At 41.0% G+C, this 11,754-nt stretch overlaps 1 pseudogene; it reads right to left on the reverse strand.

The window, feature by feature from the left end:
* Positions 1–5,165: 5,165 nt before the first annotated feature.
* On the reverse strand, positions 5,166–10,619 carry LOC149749361 (NADH dehydrogenase [ubiquinone] iron-sulfur protein 6, mitochondrial pseudogene; annotated as a pseudogene).
* Positions 10,620–11,754: the final 1,135 nt, after the last annotated feature.

Here is an 11,754-nt window from a genome sequence, read left to right on the forward strand (position 1 = left end):
TTGCTTGTCTGTAAAGGTTTTAATTTATCCATTGAATCTGAATGAGATCCTTGATGTGTAGAGTAATCTTGGTTGTAGGGTTTTCCCTTTCATCACTTTAAATATGTCCTGCCACTCCCTTCTGTCTTACAGAGTTTCTGCTGAAAGCTCAGTTGTTAACATTATGGGGTTTCCCTTGTATGTTAACTGTTGCTTTTCCCTTGCTGCTTTTAATATTTTTTCTTTGTATTTAATTTTTGATAGTTTGATTAATGTGTCTTGGCATATTTCTCCTTGGATTTATCCTGTATGGGACTATCTGTGCTTCCTGGAGTTGGTTGACTATTTGCTTTCCCATGTTAGGGAAATTTTCAACTATCATGTCTTCAAATATTTTCTCAGTCCCTTTCTTTTCCTCTTCTTCTTCTGGTACCCCTAAAATTTGATGGGTGGTGCATTTAATGTTGTCCCAGTAGTCTCTGAGACTGTCCTCATTTTTTTTCATTCTTTTTTCTTTATTCTGCTGTGTGGTAGTTATTTCCACTATTTTATCTTTCCAGTCACTTATCCATTCTTCTGCCTCAGTTATTCTGCTATTGATTCCTTCTAGAGAATTTTTAATTTCATTTATTGTTGTGTTCATCATTGTTTGTTTGCTCTTTAGTTCTTCTAGGTCCTTGTTAAACGTATCTTGTATTTTCTCCATTCTATTTCCAAGATTTTGGGTCATCTTTACTATCATTACTCTGAATTCTTTGTCAGGTATACAGCCTATTTCCTCTTCATTTGTTTGGTCTGGTGGGTTTTTACCTTGCTCCTTCATCTGCTGCATATTTCTCTGTCTTCCCCTTTTGCTTAACTTACTGTGCTTGGGGGTCTCCTTTTTGTAGGCTGCAGGTTCGTAGTTCCCTTTGTTTTTGGTGTCTGCCCCCAGTGGCTAAAGTTGGTTCAGTGGCTTGTGTAGGCTTCCTGGTGGAGGGGACTGGTGCCTGTTTTCTCATGAATGAGGCTGGCTCTTGTTTTTCTGGTGGGTGGGCCTGCATACGTTGGTGTGTTTTGGGGTGCCTGTGAACTTGGTATGACTTTAGGCAGCCTCTCTGCTAATGGGTGGCTTTGTGTTCCTGTCTTGCTAGTTGTTTGGCATAGGCTGTCCAGCACCATAGCTTGCTGGTCATTGAGTGGAGCTGGGTCTTAGCATTGAGATGGGGACCTCTGAGAGAGCTTTCACCGTTTGCTATTATGTGGGGCCAGGAGGTCTCTGTTGGACCAATGTCCTGAACTCTGCTCTCCCACCTCGGAGGCTCTGGCCTGACACCAGGCCAGAGCACCACGACCCTGTCAGCCACATGGCTCAGATGAAAAGGGAGAGAAAAAGAAAGAAGAAAAAATTAAAAATTAAAAAAATAAAATAATTAAAATAAATATGAAAATATTATTAAAATAAAAAATAATAAAAACGAAAGAAGAGAGCAACCAAATGAATAAACATATCAACAAATTATAACAAGCACTAAAAACTATACTAAGATAAACATAAAAATCAGAAACAGTTCAGTCACAGAGAGCAAACCCCAAGTCTACAGTTGCTCCCAAAGTCCACCACCTCAGTTTTATGTTGATTTGTTGTCTATTCAGGTATTCCACAGATGCAGGGTACCTCAAGTTGATTGTGGAGATTTAATCCACTGCTCCTGAGGCTGCTGGGAGAGATTTCCCTTTCTCTTCTTCGTTTGCACAGCTCCTGGGGTTCAGCTTTTGTTTTGGCCCCAACTCTGCGTGTAGGTTGCCCTCAGGCTTCTGTTCCCTTCCAGACAGGATAGGGTTAAAGCAGTGGCTTACTGAGGGGTCTGGCTCACTCATACCAGGGGGAGGGAGGGGTATGGTAGTTATAATTGTAATCCTGTGCAAGCCTGAGGTGACAGAGGCCGGCATGACGTTGCAACAGCCTGCGGTGTGCCATGTGTTCTCCCGAAGAAGTTGTCCCTGGATCACGGGACCCTGGCAATGTCGGGCTGCACAGGCTCCCAGTGGGGGTGGGTGAGGGGCCGTGTGGATAGTGACCTGGGCTTGCACACAGGATTCTTGGTGGCTGCAGCAGCAGCCTTAGTGTTTCATGCCCATCTCTGGGGTCCGAGCTGATAGGTGCAGCTTGCACCTGTCTCTGGAGCTCGTTTAGGCAAGGCTCTGCATTCTGTGGGCAGACGGGGAAGGAATCCCCTCTCCTCACAAAACAATAGTATCTTGCCTCTTAAGCAGCTCCAGACTTTTTCCCGGACTCCTTCCAGGCTAGCTGTGGCGCACTAGCCCCTTCAGGCTGTTTTCTCACAGCCAACCCCAGTCCTCTCCCTGCGCTCCAACGGAAGCCCGAAGCCCGAGCCTCAGCTCCCAGCCCCCACCCACCCCCACAAGTGAGCAGACAAGCCTCTCAGGCTGGAGAGTGCTGGTCAGCACCGATTCTCTGTGCGGGAATCTCTCTGCTTTGCCCTCTGTACCCTTGTTGCTGCGCTCTCCTCCGTGGCTCTGAAGCTTCACCCCCGCCCCCGCCGCCCCACCCACCCACCGTCTCCGCCAGTGAAGGGGCTTCCTAGTGTGTGGAAACTTTTCCTCCTTCACAGCTCCCTCCCCTAGGTGCAGGTCCCGTCCCTACTCTTTCATCTCTGTTTTTCCTTTTTTCTTTTGCCCTACCCAGGTACGTGGGGATTTTCTTGCCTCTTGGGAGGTCTGAGGTCTTCTGCCAGCGTTCAGTCAGTGTTCTATAGGAGTTGTTCCACATGTAGATGTATTTTTAATGTATCTGTGGGGAGGAAGGTGATCTCCACGTCTTACTCCTCCGCCATCTTGAAGGTCAGTATAGCTGATTTTTCACTAGCCTTTTTTTGACTGATTTTTTTCCCCTTACCTCTTCATACCTAACTATGTCCTCAGGGAGCTCTCATGTACAAACTGTTCATCTTCCATATAAAATCCACCATTTTTTCCATCTTCTAAACTAATTTTCCTTTGCTGGGGACTATTGTATCTGTTGGGTACAAACATCTCCAGTGAGTGCTGCCATTTCTCCCAGACATGAATTGCTTTCTGTAGATGCTTACAAGCTCTTTCTGGGTACCACCACCTTTCCTGGGTCTACATCTGCTTCTTCTTGGTACATCCATGTCCACTGTATAAAGTACCTGTTTCCACTAGATTCTGCCATGCTTCAGTTACCCTTATATATGCTGTTATGTCTACCAAACTCCACAATTTCCATTAGACCCTATTGCCAAAATCATTAAGTGTCATTAATTTCCTCGAGATTTCACTTTGGGGCAAAGTTCTACAAATAGTCCTTTTATTATTTTTGTATTTTATTCAGTTATTAGCATAACAAATTATCAAAGCAATGATTCCCTGGACCCTAACTGCCCTAGATTAAACTTATACACGTCCTCTCTAGGAGCCAGACACAAGTCTATGGAAGACCTCTTCACTCTGACAATTAAAACCTTGCTCAAACAGTCCTGACATATTCCCTCTTCTTTTAGATTCTCTCCAAAAGGCTCCTTAGCCACCCAGGGAGATTTCTAAAAGGCTCATTTCCTTATGGTCCAGGCATGAATTGATCTATAATACAGCATTACTTTGACCAATTAATGAATTGTAAAAAAAGAGAATTCATTTGGACTTGACTTGCAGAAAATTCTCTATAGAGAGACTCATTTAATGATTTAGGATGACATTTCCTTTTCTCTACAGATCCAATTACACAGCTTGTTTCTGCAGTGAATGATGTTTACATCAATAATGTAAACACTGTTGGGTTTTGTTTTTCACAATTTTGTAAACAAAGTGTAGAATTCTCTAGTCTATGAACCATGGAAATGTTAAAATTACGCTAAAATTCTTAGAAACTGGGAGACAGAAGGAGGGAAAAAGAGAGAGAGGAGTTTATACCTGAGCAAACGGCATCTTTTGTTTTTGGAATAAACTGCTACTGCTAAAAATTGATGAATCAAGAAATGGAGTTGTTATGTTTATTTCTTAAGCTTATGGGTGGTAAAGTAGGCAGTACCAGATATCCACGAGAAAAATGTAAATCAAAGAAAAGTAAAAGAGACTGCCTCTTGTAGTAAACCTGCAGTAAGCAGGTGGGGTGTGAAACTTTTACTTTTTATTGTTTGCTCTGCCATAGTAAGAGAATATTTGGGGATCAAGCTCTTGTGTTTACTTGAATAAATTTCTTCTCAACGTGCACGTTGAATTCACCTATCCTAAGTAATATACATGAACCCCTGGTTGGAGAATACCAGCCTATTATATCACAGAGTAAGTATCCCCAGTTTTCTCTTACTCTCTTCCAGGCAAGAAAGGTCAGTCACTTGCCACCATGAGAGGCCCTAAAGATCAGGGAAACAAATCGTTTTCTGACCCTGACTTCTCTGCTACTATAGTCTTCTGCAACCTTAAGCCATGCTGTAGGCCAGAGCCCAAAACCAGATCCATGAAGAAGGCCTGTTGTAATTTCTCAATTATTTATAAACATGCTATCATGAAATGAAGGACAAATCCCATGCTATCCACAAAAGAAAAATCTGTAATTCGAATAAGTATATACACAACATACGCATGATGAGGAAACATGGAAACATCACATGTGAAGAAAGAGTGCTGCCTTCACCCAGTTCTGGTGACTGGCTTTCATTCTTGCATTGCTTGATCCCTGCTTATGAACTGCCTGTCACTTAAAAGAATGATGTGCACCAGACCAGCCTTTGGAAGAGTCGTGCACATGTTAATAAAAATTATTTTTAAAAAACTTGCTCTGTTCCAAAATCATAAGGCAACTGTTTGTTAACCAAAAGTAGCTGCAAAATTTTTATATCATAACATCTAGGACACCCTAAAAAACATTTGTTGAAAGTAGAAATTATAAATACACCATTAAAAATGGTAAATTGTTTCACCATAAAGATTTTTTCCCTAAGATCACACAAGATGAGAGTGGGAAAAGAAGCTGTGAATCCAATTGTCCATCAGACTCCTATCATCCATTTTGGATGGAATGTGGAAAATATTGTTTCTATATCCAAATTACAATCCACATGTGACACCTACTAGGAAATAGGACATTTCGTATATAATAAATAAATAGTCATAAATTTTTTTTTTCAGTCTGTAATTGAATGTTATTTTTCTCTGCTGGAAGAATTTTCAAAATTATCTGGACCTTCTAAAGCGTATAAAGCAGTGAACTGTCTTTTTCCTTGTTTCTTTCATTCTGTGGAATAAATCTCTCAGCAGTTAGGAAGCATTTGGGTACACTGCTGATTTGTAGACTGCAATGATTTTATATATATATATATATATATATATATATATATATATAGCCATAAACACTAATTTTGGATGTTAGTGTTGGATGGCCCACCCAAACACTAACATCCAAACTTTGGATGGCCCATCTTTGGCTGGCCCATCTAGTGCATGATATTGATTCTAAAATAGCAAGGGATTAAGTGAATTTCAAAACTGCAACTCACCAGAAGAGGCCCAGAGATTATATCGACCCATATGTGTTTAAACTGCAGAGTCGTTCAAGAAAAAATTGCTACTAAAGCTCCAAATCTGGAAGTGATCCCTGATCACCTTTGACATTTTCAAAAACAGAAAATTATTTGGCTTTATTTTAAATGTCACTCCTCTGCAGGTGAAGAATTTATTCATTTCGGAGAGTGCAGTATGGAACAAACCATACTGATGCATGCTGGCTACAGAAAGTTTAACAGAATTGACTACATTCTTGTGAAATAGAATTTGAGCATTTGCTGAATCATGTGGATGCAATGATCAAAAGGAAAGGTCTTACTTCATCTTCAGAAGTAGTAGGGTTTGGAGGGAAGTTTCCTGGTCTAAGAGTCATAATGCAGGATTTGAGTCCCAGCTTCAGCAATTAACAGCTCTAAGTCTTTAGGCAAGTCAGCCACCTCCCTAGGTCTCTGTTTCCACATCTGTAACAACAAAGTTGGTACTACTAGCTCTTTGGTCTACTCAAAAGTCTTTGCTTTCTCATTTCTCATTTTATATCTCATCCTCAGTCTTCTCATATGAAAAACAGGGCTAAATTCCAGGCCCTGATAATTTCAGTAGTTATGAGAATGCAATTGAGAATATGGATGTGAATCTACTTTGAAACCATAAAAAAATAAGGTATTTGTTTTATTAATTTATATAGCTGCAAAATAATAATATATTAAGAAAAGCTATTGTCTTTATTTGTCTAAAATATATTTTTAATTCTAAGTATTAAAATTAAAATTTATAAGTATTAAAAGTACTTAATTCTAAGTATTAAAATTTGTGTTATGGCTATAACCTAATTTGTTTGAATTGATTGGCTATTTCTAATTTCTTAACTCATACGGACATGTTATCTCTTAAGAACAGATATGGAACTTTCTTTCTAGACAAGAATATGAATAGTTGAGCATTTGGACCAGTCATCCTCTAAGTTTGTAACAAAAGCCTGCCACATAGCTACTGAAATAAAGGGAAAGTGGAGAGATGAAATTATAGTCACCGGAGTCAGCACCTTTTCTCTTTTTTTTGGAGCAGTGTGGCAATAGTGTCATCTAAGAAATGCAGTGTGGGGCTTCCCTGGTGGCGCAGTGGTTGAGAGTCCGCCTGCCGATGCAGGGGACACGGGTTCCTGCCCCGGTCCGGGAAGATCCCACATGCCGCGGAGCAGCTGGGCCCGTGAGCCATGGCCGCTGAGCCTGCGCGTCCGGAGCCTGTGCTCCGCAACGGGAGAGGCCACAGCAGTGAGAGGCCCGCGTACTGCAAAAAAAAAAAAAAAAAAGAAATGCAGTGGTATTTTCTCTTGAGAGGAAAGAAAGCTCACAGCCATTCTGAAGCAGCTTCATGCTTTCTTATGTGGGGCTCTTCACTGTTCTGCCCCTCTGCCATTCTTTGTGGTTATAAATTTGGCATCACCTGAAAGAATTTCTATGATGAACATTCTTTGTAAAAACATCTCTCCTGACATTTCTTTAGCCATTTAAAACCCTTCCCTACAGTCTCTACTGCTACCCCCAATCAAACTGAGTTTCTCACTATTCACTGTATATTGCCCCTTACTTTCCAACTTCTGCTCATGCTGTTTCTTCACTTGGGATTCTTCCTCTCAATGGTTTCATGGTGAAATCTTCTCCATCTTTCAAAGTCCATTTGAAATCCCAACCACTGGATGAAGGCTTCTGTGATGATCCTGAAGGTTTGAAATGTCTCCATCCTCTGGAATTCCATAGCCTTTTAGCCACATCTTATCACTTTTGCTTTTGTTGCTTACTTACCTCTCTTTTCTGTCCTTTTTAAAAACTGTTTAAAGAGAACAACATCCTTTATTCGGCCCCAGTAATGCAATACGTGCATCCCTAGGGTCTCTTTAATTCATTCCAACATTGATATGCTCACCTGCGCGCATATGCTCACCTGCGCGCCCCCCTAGTGATGGTACTGTCTGAACTGGAGTCCACAATAGCTGCACGTCCCAGTCTTTGTTTCTTTGTTGACGTTTATGTATACTTTCAGGCGGCCAAGGGCCCCTCCACCGCCGTCACACTGTATCACTACTCTCGACTTCGCTCACAGGCTCCTCGGCTCTCTGATCAATGACAAAGTTTTCTTTCACCTCTTTCTGATGACCTACAAATTGAAATTTCCTGTCATCTTTATCGTCATAAACCTGGCCGATGTTCATGACCTTCTACCCGGTAGGTGAGGTCCGCACCCTGAAGCACCTGGTGCCCAGGGGGTGTCTCCGCGCTGTGCACCGCCCCATCCCAGCAGCCGAAGGAAGGTCACCACCGCAGCCTTCTTGCAGGCTGACCCTTGACCTGGCGCGCTGTTGCGCTGAGCGCTGACGCATGCGCACGGCTCTCTTGTCGGCATATTTAAATCAAGTGCCTTGGGGGCAAGATGTGGTCATTATAGTATTTCCCAAAGGACTTGGCACATAACAGTTAATATGTGCTAAATGAATGGGTATAGATTATTAACTTTAAATGTTACCAATTTTCTGAGTTTTCACCAGGCTACGAGTAAAACTAAGGTCTCATTATATGAATAATTGAATCTTATTAGTTCTGAGTCTCCAATACCTACAGGAAATTCAGTCTCCTGCAGAAAGAGTCCTTTTCACCTCCGTATTTCTGAGAGTCACCCAAGAGGTCTGCTCATGGTTTGCTTAGGGACGTTTGAAATGTGCTGTAACCCTTATTCATCTGATGATACCTCGTGATGCCTTCAGTGAAAGTACAATTGTTCCAGCTAAATTACCTTTCCACTCACTTCCTAGGAGTTTACCAGAATGTCATTGTCACTGAAAACATCCTTGACTGTCATCCCTGTGTCTTTATGCACACCCTTCTCTCTGTGGTTCTCATGCCTCCCTTCTCTGCATGTCAAAATCTTATGTATCCTTAAAAAGCTAGATCAACTGCCTCTTAGGATAACATCCCTGATTTCTTTACAGGATTTGATTCTAACTTTCTTTGAACTTTGATTAGCACTTTGTATCAACGTACTTCCCCTAGAAACAGAGTTAACCTTATCTCTACTACTAGCATTAACTCTTCTTCCCTCTACCACACTTCTACCTCCTTCGACCCTCCACACACACAATACTTAGTCTCTTTGAGGTCAAAGACCAAGTGTGTTTCATCTCTGTAATTCTCACATTACCTGAGGCATTACCAAGTACATATCTGTGGGTCAGTAAACATTGATAAATCTAAAGTACATAAACTGCAGAGGACAAACTCAATGGAATTTCAGCACTTACCTTCCAATTGCTCTATCACAATTGTGCAAACAGTCCAGTAGCATTAGACAGAAGTAGAGTACAAAGGCTAAGAGCTCCAGAATCCTAACCCAGGACCTTACTAGAATTGTGGCTCTATACATGCCTCAATATTCTAAACTGAAAATGTAAATAACAGGGCTGGCACATAATCTGGAAGGCTAGTGGAAAATACAAATGCAGAGCCCCAGGCGTGAAGGAGGGACTGGTCAGTGTCCTCTTCCCATGGGCTTGCCTCCTGACCTATAGTGAATGGATCACCTCCAAAGGCATTGAAATTTTCACATGGGAATGAGTTTAATACCTAGATTGGAGATAGGTGAGAGGTCCTTGCCAAACTGCCTGTCCAATGCTCTATGGCCAGAGAGCAATGGTGAAACACAGCCCCCCAAGCAACCTGGTCAACTCCTTGGGCAAAGAGCAGCAGTTTGTCACAGGGAAGAAGGAAGCCAGCAAGAACTTGTCCCAGGGAGGTGGAGAGGTGGTGGGAGCCAGGACAGTGCATGTGCCCGGGTCCCAAACCCACTGCATATGCTCCATTGTCCCATCAGACTTAGCTTACAAAACATAAATTCAAATATCAAATTATTAAGAATTTCAAGATGGTAACCAGCCACAGAACATTAAACATTAAGTGCAGGGCCCCATATAGCTGCACTAGTTAGAGGCTCATGAAGCCACACTAAAATTAGTAATAAATCTCTAGACTTGATGTAAGGGCTACATTTTCATGCACTGAATAGTGAAAAGACATTTAAAACTTCAAGATTTAATTTGCTGTTTATACTGAATCATTGGACATAACACTATGAATATGGATCTAGCTTTAGTCTGAATAGTCCTCCCATTTCATCCTGAACCTCTATCAAGAAAGAGGAAGGAAGGGAGGAAGGGAGGAAGGGAGGAAAGGAGGGAGGGAGGAAAAAAGGAAGGAAGGGAAAGAAAGGGAGGGAGGAAGGAAGAAAGAAAGCATTTTCCATTTTCATTTTAACTAGGATGCAGAAAAAAAAAATCCACAAATTCAAAAATACAGTCTAAAGCAGCAGAAACTTGCCCTTAACCCCTTGGGATGCAGTGGCATAGGGAGCAGTGGTGCATTGCAGAGAAATCAAGTTTCCAGGGGGGCTGAAAAGCAGCAGAAAGAGCCAGGAAAACATGTGTTTCTTGGAGGTCAGGAGCCCATGGGAAAGAACTTTGGAGAAGTAAGTATTTTGAACAAGGATGAGATGAACTAGACTCAGATCAGACTGAGCCAGCATATGGGGTAAGATGGAGTGATAAAATGGAACAAATGTCAAAGGATGAGAGTTAAGCCTTTATAAATTCAGAAAGATCCATAAAAACACAGCTTCTGATAGTAAGAGGCTCAGCCATGTCCCTTGGACAAGAACCGTGTTCCTTGGTTGTATTAACCAACAAGGAAGGTGGGGAGCCCAGGACAGGCAGAAACCCTCCTATGCCCAGTTTGGTTGAGGGATGTGGAGTAGGTACATCCTCACAGCAAAACTCACAGTGCGGATCTATTTGAAGAAAACAGTTGGTATCATTTGCAGCAGAGGACAAATCCTGGGAGACCATAGTATCCCTTGTCCTCTTTTGCCCCTTCCCAAACCTTTGAAGAGCTACTCCAGGAAAATTCAACTCTTTCAACCATATACCATAAAGGAGGACCTAACACAGCCTTGATAAAAGATACTATAAAAAAGAAAGGTGAAAGAAACAAAACTTACTGTCAGAAAAAAGAAGACATACAGAATATATTGTCATAAACGTATGAAAATTATAACCATAAATCTATCATTAAATTCATAAGTTTAATAAAGCAATCATTGCCCAAAGGAAGATGGCAAAATGAAAATGCAAGAATTGAGGAAAGAGGGGAGATAAGAGGAGGAAGTGAAATATAAGTGGCCAAATTGGAAGAAGCACAAGAAAGAGTGGACATTGTGGAAAACACAGTAAGGAAAACTGAGAATAGAAATAAACAAATTAAATTAAAAAATGGAATTGAAATACATAATTAGTGGAAAATGATAGATATGAAATGGGGTGAAAATGGAATAAAGCAGTGGATGAAATAGAGTAAAAATAACAGATATAGAAGACTGGCAAAGCAGAGCAAATATAGACATAACATGGTCTCTGAAGAAAAAAACCGAGATAATAAGACGGAACAAATATTTAAAAATATAACTGAATGAAATTTTTCTGGCATAAAAAAAAAAGGCTTAAATTTGCATATTAAAAGAGTAAATCATGTACCAGGGAAAAGTGACTCAGAGCTGTCAACATCGAGCTATTTCCTACAGAAGTTATTTGACTTTAGACAAAGAATTATTTGGGCAGCTAAGCAAACACTTCATATCACTAGTAAAGTGAAAATATTGTATTGGTCTCAGATCACCCCATAGCAGCTTTCAAAGGCAGAAGATGATAAAGAAATATCTCTTATTCTAGGAAATAAAATGTAATCCAAGGAATTTCCATCAAACCAAGCTGAGTTTCAAGTAGAAAGGAAATAGTCTGACAGCTGATCCCGAGTCTTTGTAGGGAAAAATGAAAAACAAAAACAGAAGCAGAGTGTATTTCCTTTCTCTTTTTTTGGCCTCTGCTCGGTTTGCAGTTCCCCAATCAAGGATCCAATCCTAGGCCCTGGAGGGAAAACTTGAGCCAACCAAGAGATGACTTAGAGAAATGCAAAAGGAGTGGCAGTGAAAATAGAAGATATTTGATTGCAAAACAAAGACACTTTTAAAGTGTTAGGAGTAAGTGGCAGGAAAGAATTTAATTATAAGAGCTGATGATGTAGGGAAGATGTAATTAATATAACTTGAGAGGCGGAAGGTGAGAAAGAGAGTAGAAGTTGAATAAAGCTAGGAGATGCCTCTCCAGTAGTAACTGGGACTCAAAGGATAAGATCTAGAGTGACAAGAAAAGCA

The sequence above is a fragment of the Delphinapterus leucas genome, chromosome 4 (assembly GCF_059928025.1).
Source record: "Delphinapterus leucas isolate spDelLeu-1000000601 "Yukka" chromosome 4, BTC_Dleu_Yukka2, whole genome shotgun sequence".
Taxonomy (NCBI): domain Eukaryota; kingdom Metazoa; phylum Chordata; class Mammalia; order Artiodactyla; family Monodontidae; genus Delphinapterus; species Delphinapterus leucas.